Source organism: Thermobia domestica, chromosome 2 (genome assembly GCF_964235325.1).
Source record: "Thermobia domestica chromosome 2, izTheDome1.hap1.1, whole genome shotgun sequence".
NCBI lineage: Eukaryota > Metazoa > Arthropoda > Insecta > Zygentoma > Lepismatidae > Thermobia > Thermobia domestica.
Genome location: NC_137455.1, coordinates 108,590,353 through 108,600,796, shown reverse-complemented (window position 1 = coordinate 108,600,796; position 10,444 = coordinate 108,590,353).

The following is a 10,444-nucleotide window of genomic DNA, read 5'->3' as shown; positions in this document are numbered from 1 at the left end:
CTTTACGATTATTTTTTCTCTGTCCATGAAGCTGTTTGCTGCATTAAAAAGAAGTGATGCCAACCTGTGATGAAAATCCCGTTTCGTGGGATTTTTGACGTTAATTTTTCGGAAAGAGATGAACGGCAACTTATACAGGATTTTTCATCTATGCATACATATATAAAATCCACGTCAACAAAATTCTCTATGAGCGGAAAGTAGGAATAATGAGTCATACATAAGCGCGAAATCAATGTTGATCGTCTTTGCACAAAGTCTTTCCTTAGCTGTTGGGAAAGTGCATGCTAGTGGGGAAGGGGTTTATGAAGTGAGATAACTATATGCTGTACTCATAAATCAAGCGTCAAGGAACACAATTTGTGCTCGGCTATAGGGCCGTGCCGTGTTAAGGGGGGCGAGCGGGGCGACGGCCCCGGGCGCCGAAGTAAGGGGGCGAAAAATCGGGAGAAAATGGGACAAAATAAAGGAAAAATTACTTGTTATATATGTGTGGGGGTGCCGTCGTATACTTTCGCCCAGGGCGCTGATTTTACACGGCACGGCCCTGCACGGCTATTTAAAATATAAAAGAGAAAATAAAACAAGTAGACAAATGAACGAAAGAAAAAGTAAAGTACCAAACGAAGAACAATCAACTTTCAAGACTTCACAAAATGTGTAGAGAACGAAGTTTTCTCCAGTATAGTTATTCTCAGAAGAAGTTAATCGCACAAAGTTTTGATATACTGTATATATACACTCCATTTTTGACAACAAAATATACTTGTTTTCAATTAAGAAAAAATATGTATTCATAAACTACTTTATACAGAATGTAAAGATCGAAATTTACAGATAATTCATTGAGATATTGTAAAACGCTTAGTAACTCACAAAAGTTTCATTTTTCATATTATATCGTAACTGTACTTAGCATAATATGGGAATTTCAGAGGCAAAACGGGACTTTTGCCTCTCAAGGTGGGATTTTATAATGTTTCACGTTGGTATCACTGGATAGTGAACACAATAATATAAATAGTAATTTTGAAAGTTTAGTGCTTTAGGGTTATAATGATAGAAGTATAGCTGTCTGGAAACATTGAAAGCAGCAGAGATACATAAGTGAGCAGTTTATTTCTAATATGCAGGTTGTTTCCGGATATGTATTTTTTTTTTTAAGAAATTTTAAAACAAATGATGGGTCTACTTATTTTCACTTCCTATCTTTTATTTGAACTATGCATTGATATTTTCTAAAATCACAATTTGTTTTCAGAATTGAAATACTATTAACAGGTAAGTTTCCGAAAATCTTTTGTAGTTTAGTTGACAACACTGTTTACCTACTTTTTTTTTTTCACTTTTCATTACGATAATGGGCTACAAGAATACGAAGCGAGAATTCAGAGAACTACTGTATGTACTACCCCTGAACGATCCTGTTGCTGTTTCAACAGTAGTTTAGTTAGTATATACGTAGATGTGGAGATAGCAGGGACGTGCTACGATTTGTAACGATGTTGTAGCAAGGTAACAACTACGCGATTCCACTCAAGTCCACGGCCATTGCTTAGCTGATACTATACTGTATAAGATAAATTTAACTTTTTATTAATAATTTTCTACTTTAAGGTATGTGTCGTGGACAGTTATAAAAAAAAGAAACAAAAAAATCCGCTTATTTAATTCAATTTTGCAATTTTAGAATTAGAGGCTCTTATTATTTTGTAATAAGATACCATATGTTATCAAACTGCATTTTCTTGGAGTGGTTAAATTTAGTTGCATTTTGACAAAACTTGTTATTTTTATGGATTTTTCAGGACACAAAACTAAAATTAATTTTTAGTGAAGCGCTTGAATATTCAGCAATATGTATTTATGCTGTGCCATTGTAATGGTTTGCTAATATCTGAATTAAACATGTCAGCGAGTCAGAAAATTAATCACACTTCAATAAACTTTATTTCATATCTTTACGAACAAATAATAAAAAAAATATAATGTATTTCATAACATATGGAAACAGACTATACCTCATTGAACAGCCAAATATACACACATTTTCGTTTAGATTGAAATAAGAAAGCACCACGTGAAACAACTTGTTAATTTATAAAATATTTGTACAAGAGATAATTCTGCCACAACAAATTGGTATCTCTCCATTGCAACATTTTTTTAAAATTTACTCTTGATAAGTCTTCATGTTCAAACTTCTAAGAAATTTAAGATTGATTTGTATCTCAATATTACATTTTTGGATCAAAAGATCCAATGTATTTCAATCAAAAATTTTCTTATATGTATCTGGAGAACTACATACAGTGTGGCCGAACTCAAACTATCAGTTAACTCAGTATGATGTGCTTATTACGTAGAAAATACGAAAACTAGATTTAGGGCCGTTCAAAAATTTTGTGACCCCTGATCCAAAAAGTATTGCACAAGATCGCAATCTTTTGATCCATTTTTGGTTTTCCTAATTCTTGTTAGAATACATATTAACTTCCAACAATTTCAAACCTGTTTTTGTAAACTTTCTTTCTACATAAATGTAAACAAACTTGCTGTAATGAAAAATGCTCCGTAGAAGTACAAGTACGGATTTTTTTCCATTATATTGTTCAGCTAGAGCAGTGATTGAGAAATTACTGCCCGCGGGCCAAATGCAGTAGTATGAAAAGCTCAATCCGGCCCGCGATATGATTCCTAATCTAACGAATGAAGTGTAGGGTTACTTCAAATCTATATTAGAAACAGATTGGCAAGACGAACGTTTAGCTTCACTTTTGAAGATCCTACATTCCAGTTTCAACCACATTATGTGAAACTGCAATCATTAATAGAACAGAGTAATACAAAAATTTTGTAAAATGCATCGTTGTTGTTCTTAATAACTTATATTGGTCCGCCTATTAAAAAAAATGTATCTCTCTTAAAACAGTCTCCTCATCACTGAGCTAGGTGAATGAAGTAATTCATTAAAATTCAAAGGATGTGCAGAGGAAAAGAGTTCAATTCCTCTTGCTGGGATTTACCTCGGTACAATCGAGTATAAGATAAGGAATCTATTACATAATCTGCAAAATGAAACAATAGACTTAAAAAGAGATAATCAGACTAAGATGGGAGGTAAATGAGGAAAAGTGAAAAATCAGAGGGATTGAGAGAAATCTGAAGCACAGTACTGTGCAATTTGAGTTGATCTCCTGGCATATATCTGAAATAGTATTACTTTGGTCGTTGCCTTGATGTTTTCCAGATGGGTTTGGTTGGACAGTAACTTGTTCGGATAGTTCGATGTCAGACGTTCCACAACAAACTCTGGCTTATCTAGGTTCTCGGTCGACTCCTTCCCAAACGGTGGCTCGGGACCGGAATTTTGGATGGGCACTACTCGATCTTGGGTCTTCTCGATTCCAACATTGACTGTGTTGGTTTTACCACTCTAAACCCAGCAACCTCGCCTTGAGTGACGGCACTACTTGTCCCTCTTTGGCTTGATCTGGTCTCCTCTTACGGTTCTGTTCCGAACTGCTCTGATCCCAAACCAACATTATTTTTGGGTTTTATCAACCCAAAAATCAAACATAATACTTACGAATCTATATCTAATTATATATGTACAGGGTGTAACGGGAGGTAATGCAAATACTGTGGTAGGTGATTGTACGTGACTAGTACATGAAAAGTTCATATAAATAGGTATCACGAAACGCCTAGTTTTCGCGTAAATTGGGGAAAACGAGAAAGAATAACAAACACCACTTACGTATTCCCCGATTTATTACTAGTAGTACTATTCATTAAAATAAATGCTTTGGCGAATGTCTGTGATATGTTATCAAACGCAGGTGGTAGTGTTTCTAGAAACTGAAGGAAAGTCTGTCCCTTCAGGTTATTGTCTAGGACGATTGTACCAAACAATATATCACTCACCACATCACACTACACATTAACCGAAGATCTGTGGTGGAAATTTATGGAGATAATAGCATGCGGATTGGCATCACATCAATAATACCAATTGTGGTTGTTATTTATGTCATCTCGTGCCTCGTCGGTGAATATAATGTACGGGATTAAGTGCTCATGTTGCATTACCCATGTACAAAAGGCCACACGTTTCTCTTCGTCACCACTATGAAGGCTTTGTTCACGCTGGAAATGGATGCAAGCCTTCCTCCGCTAATGTTCTCCACACTGCCATGTGAGATCCAGTTAACGTGCTATGCGCTTGGTATTTGTTGTGGGGTCAATCGTCCTAGACAATAATCTGAAGGGACAGCTAGAATGATAAACTTGATCAATACGGGGGTGTATACCTACTTCTGGGCCACCCTATATATATTTTGAGATCCGAGATTTTAGAACATATCGTCAGCTTGAGAAACATCATTTTTTTCCTACTTAAACTGTGATTCTTTAGCTACATTTACAATGTACAATATTGTTTTTACTAATGTCCTACCTGGAGTAAATTACATTTTTCTGCAATTTGTAAGAATATTCCCCATGTAGGGGCAGCTTGGTACTGGCTTGGGGTGGATTGGTACGAGCAAAGTGAAATATCACACACAGTTTTTGATAATAGAGATAACGTAATTTTCGTTTTATTTTTCCATGAAATATTTATATTCATGGAAATATTCTATTCTATAATGTAATTTCCACATATATATATATATATATATATATATAGATATAATATTCTATCAAATTTCCACAAACTTAAGTATTTTAACAATAGATTTAAGAACCTACAGCAGCAAAAATACAAAATAAAAACATGTTTAATAAAAGGAATGTGAAGATTTTAAGAATCTTTAGTAATTCAACAGATTTAGTTCAACCTGTTACAAAAAATAAAAAATAAAAAGTCCAATTCTTGTTTGTGTTCTCATCAAAATTTAAAAGTTCTGCAAGCTATTTACAAAGATAAAAACGTACTATAAATCAGATTCTGTCTCTATAAGGAAAAATAGAAGTAACTCACGGTGTGAAGGCCAATTAAATATAAGCCTCCACAAAAAGCGACAGAACTTTCTTGGTTACCTTTATAATATTAAACTCTCAAGAACTGCGCCGAATAACTTTCAAATAGGTTGCTGAAAGTCGAATAAATGTGACGGTTACTATATGCTGCCTTTTAGCGTCTATGTAGAAATATATATTTGAGATTATTTTGTTAGACAAGTGCCTCTTAAAATCACTCGCATGTTATGACCTGAGGGGAAGAATCTTCACGTTTTTGCTATCATGGAACCTAAAGGGTTAAACAATTTCCCATTCGAAAGTTTGTGTACCTATCGGCTATACCTGTAGTTCCGGAAAGTCGGAAATATAATAATAGGAAAGTTTTCCATATTATTTTGGTTAATTTATTTTTATGGTTTGATTACGGAATCAAGCGATCACACAAGAGATAGCCTATATTATTAGTAACTTTTTCTACTTGATGTTAATCAGCCTATATTATTAGTAACTTTTTCTACTTGATGTTAATCACAATGAAAACTGTGATAAATGGGAAATGCACGAAGAGTAGTCTGCCCTTATAATTACAAATGGAAGGGATAGATTGGTACAGAGCAGTGGGGGCACATTGGTCCGTACCAATCCACCCCACATGCATGTGTACTAATGTGCCCCAACCGAACTTCAGGATCATTAATTCCTATAACTGAAAAATTACTCCACGCAGGGCAATTGAACATAAATGAAATTATTTGTAAAGAATTACAATTTCATGCAACATACATAAGTTTTCAAAAATCCAGTGCTTATTACAAATATAAGCTTACAAAGGCATAAGTGAAAACTTACTTTTGCTCTAAGAAATCAAGTTTTTTCCTGCACAGAAAAAAGAAAGCTGCGTTCATCCATCAATTGTGCCTCACGATGTTCGTTTGTCTCCAATGTGCCCAACACCAAACTGTTGTCCATTTATCTCTTCGCAGTGGAAATATATCTATCTCGTACATATGTGCCCCGTGTATCAATGTCCCCCTCTTCCATATATATATATATATATATATATATATATATATATATATATATATATATATATATATATATATATATATATATTGGTCTAGGAATTAATTCGTGCGGTTGGTACGCACACATTGAAGCTGTAGTACAAACACAAAATACATAAATACCTTAAGAAAAATATTGTCCATCGCAAGCCACCACTTTCGCCCATCTGTCAGGCAATGTACGGATTCCGTGGCGAAAGAAGTCCTCATCCTTGGAAGCGATCCAGTCAGAGACCCATGTTTCGATATCTTCTGAAGAAGTAAACCGCTGTCCAATCAAATCGTTGTTCATGCAATCGAACAAGTAGTAGTCCGAAGGAGCAACGTCTGTTGAATACGGCGGGTGGGGTAAAACTTCCCATCCGACATTTTCTAAATAGGTTTTGACCGGTTTTGCGACATGTGGGCGAGCGTTATCATGTTGAACAATAAGTTTATCATGTCTGTTCTCCCATTCTGGTCGTGTTCTGGCCAGAGCTTGCTTCAAACGCATTAATTGTCGTCGATAACGTTCTCCATTCATCGTTTCACCCGGTTGCAGCAGCTCATAGTACACCACACCTTTCATATCCCACCATATGCACAGCATAACCTTTGCACAGTGAATAACTCGTTTTGGTTGTGATGGACCTGGTTCACCTGGTTTCACCCAGGCCTTTTTTCGTTTAGGGTTCTCGTAATGGATCCACTTCTCATCACCCGTAATAATTCGATGCAGAAACCCCTTTCTGCTCTGTCGTTGAAGCAGCAATTCGCAAATGGTTTTTCGTCTTTCAACGTCTCTGTCTTTCAATTCATGTGGAACCCAATGTGACATCTTTTGAATCATTCCCATGGCTTTCAAGCGTTTGGAGACTGTTGTTTGATCAACGCCTAATGCTGCTGCAAGTTGTTCCTGCGTTTGACACGAATCCTGCTCGAGCAATGCTGTCTATTCTTCGTCTTGAAATTTTTTTGGCTGTCCAGCTCGCTCTTGGTCTGTCAAGCCGAAATCACCACTTCTAAACCGTGCAAACCACTTCTGACACGTTCGCTCAGCTAGAGCATGGTCACCATACACTTCCACCAAAATACGATGACTTTCAGTCGCACTTTTCTGCATGTTAAAGTAATGCAGCAGGACACCCCGCAAAAACACTTTATCAGGCACAAATTGCGCCATGTTCACTTAACTACAAACTGGTGTTGTTGACGCTTTAATCCACTGCCCTATACTACGAACGATACGCGATGACAGGGGTTTGCAACACATGTGTGGATACACGGAACTGTGGGACGCTCCGTTCGTTGCGCCATCTCTTGTCCACCCGCACGAATTAATTCCTAGACCAAATATATATATATATATATATATATATATATACAGGGGGGCCCATTTTAATCTTTCCACGGAAGTATCTCGAAAACGGGTGAACATAAATGAACCGAACAAAAACTCAAATAGGAAATACCATGAGGCAAATCGAATAGGTATGTCGCGTTGCCACCCAGGGCCGCCTTTAATGGCGGCCCCGGGCCCAACTTTAAAATTTTAAATTGAAACAAGATGCGAGTGATACCTCGTTCGATAGATACTTAAAAATTAAAAAGCGTTGTTGCAAACAAAATTTATATCGGTCATCGTATTCAAGATGGCCGCCAAGACATGCTGTCTGTATTAGATAAAACTTCCAGTACCACGAATATGAAAACATTTGGAAATAAATGAACAGAATAAAACTCGTATGGGAAATCACAGAGTATTTATCATTATTCCACTGCTCGAGAATAACACAATCGAGTAAAATATTATTAAAGCATAATTGACATAATGCAAAATAGAAAATTCAATTCTTAGAAAATTATTTTTCCGATCTCCCTCCGTAAGTGCATGAAGCGGGAATGAATGATAAAATTTCAAATAAGAACCTCACTTTTACATGCAATAGGTATGGTATTTAAACACTTGTGGGTACAAGTGACTGGTACTGTAATGAATAAAAATAAGGCTAGATTCAAGTTTAACACCTATTTGCATTGCGAAGTGTGGTTGGATAGGAGAAAAGAGCAACTGAAATGAAAAGCAAAGGTTTCAATAACACATTTTTGGAACTTGCAAGCATTTTGCCAGCCCCTGATAATTTAACGCAATGTGTGCAAGATGTTTGGGAGGCATCTACATCAGTATGTACCGTTTCGTTACTGAGTATCACAACTGAGATTATCGCTGAAATTTATTCGGAATATAACTGGACAACATTTCAGTGAAGCTCATATTCTATCACTTGCAAGAAGACATAGAAGAGAAATAATTGAACAAATATCGTGCAGGCGTCTGTCGAACAAAACCAACGCTTGTACACATTGTTCGACAAATTTGTTTTGCATTTCAGTTGATTCATTTTTACATCAAATCATTGCCTGCAATCAAAATAGAAGGTATCATTTATCAAAAATTTTACAAATACTTTATTCCATTACAGAGACATCTATCTCTTATACAAACACATTTCAGATAACTTTGTTTCGTAGATACAATTTGCAAAAACTAAGGTCCTCATTTGCAATTTCACGGTTCCTTCCCGCTTCACCCACTTACGGAGGGAGGTTGGAGCGATAATTTTCTAGGAATTAGATTTCCTCCTTTGCATTATGGCACTTTCACTATAATAATCTTTTCCTCTGTTGCAACATTCTCGAGCCGTGGAATGATAAATACCCTCTATTGGAATTTTTGTTCTGGTGTTTTCATATTAGTGGTACTGGACGTTTTATTGATACAGGTAGCATGTCTTGTGGTCATTTTGAAAAAGGTGACTTATATGAGCAATCTTTTACCACAACTCTTTTTAGGTTTAAAAGATCTACTAAACGAGGTATCACTCTCCACATATTTTCATTTAAAATTTTAAAGTTTGGCCCCGGGCCCCCATGAAGGGCGGCCTGGGTATCACCACATCACCATTCGATTTTCCCCTTGATATTTCTTATTTGAGTTTTTGTTTGGTTCATTTATGTTCAACCGTTTTCGAGATATTTCCGTGGAAAGATTAAAATGGGCCACCCTGTATACAGGGTGTTTCAAAACAACACCAACAACGTTTGGGAGATGATTCCTGACACCAAGATAAGACAAAAAGTATAGACCAACCTGGGTGCACAAATGCTTCCTTTCGGAGTTAGAGGCTGCCGAAAACGTGAAAAAATGAACTTTAAAGGTCCATAGCTTCAAACCTATGGGACCTACCGTAGTCGGGTCAAGACTTTACTAAGGAACTAATTTGTGCTCTATCCAAAAAAAAAAAAAAAAAAAAAAAAAGCTTCAGAATCCTGGAGTACTTCGCAACAATTTTTATAGAGGCAGTTAGTGAGTATTTCAGATTATATGAACGTAACTAAACTGCCTGTACAAAAATTGTTGCGTAAGTACCTTAGGATTCTGAAACACGCATTTTTGGATAGAGCACATATTAGTTCCTAAGTAAAATCTTGACCTGACTACGGTAGGTCCCATAGTTTTAGAGCTATGGACGTTTAAAGTTCATTTTTTTTTATTTTTCGGCAGCCTATAACTCCGAAAGGAAGCATTTGTGCACCCAGGTTGGTCTATACTTTTCGTCTTATTTTGGTGTCAGGAATCACCTCCCAAACGTTGTCGGTGTTGTTTTGAAACACCCTGTATTACACCGGTATATATATATATATATATATATATATATATATATATATATATATATAGGATATACAAGTTGTTTCAAAACAACACCGACAACGTTTGACACCAAGATAGGACAAAACGTATAGATTTTCCTGGGTGCACAAATGCTTCCTTTCGGAGTTATAGGCTGCTGAAAACATGAAAAAAAAAGAAATTTAAACATCCATAGCTCCAAACCTATGTTACCTATTGTAGTAGGGTCAAGACTTTATTTAAGAACTAGTATGTACAATATCCAAAAATACATGTTTCAGAATCCTAAGGCACTCACGAAGCAATTTTTATAGAGGGAGTTTGGCTACGAGCATATAATTTGAAGTACTCTCGAAATACCTCTATAAAAATTGTTGCGGATGTGCCGCAGGATTCTGAAACTTGGATATTTGGATAGGGTACATACTAGTTCCTAAGTGAAGTCTTAAACCGACAACGGTAGGTACCATAGTTTTGGAGCTATGGATCTTAAAAATTTTTTTTTTCATGTGTTCGGCAGCCTATAACTCGAAAGGGAAGCATCTGTGCACCCAGGATTGTCTATACTTTTTGTCTTACCTTGGTGTCAGGAATCACCTCCCAAACGTTGTCGATGTTGTTTAGAAACAATCTGTATAATGTTTTCCGTTCAGAAGCGTGCAGCTATTCGTCTTAAAAGTATCAACTCAGATCACAATTACTGCTGTATGCTCTATATCGTTATGTATAAAGTAATACCTGGTAT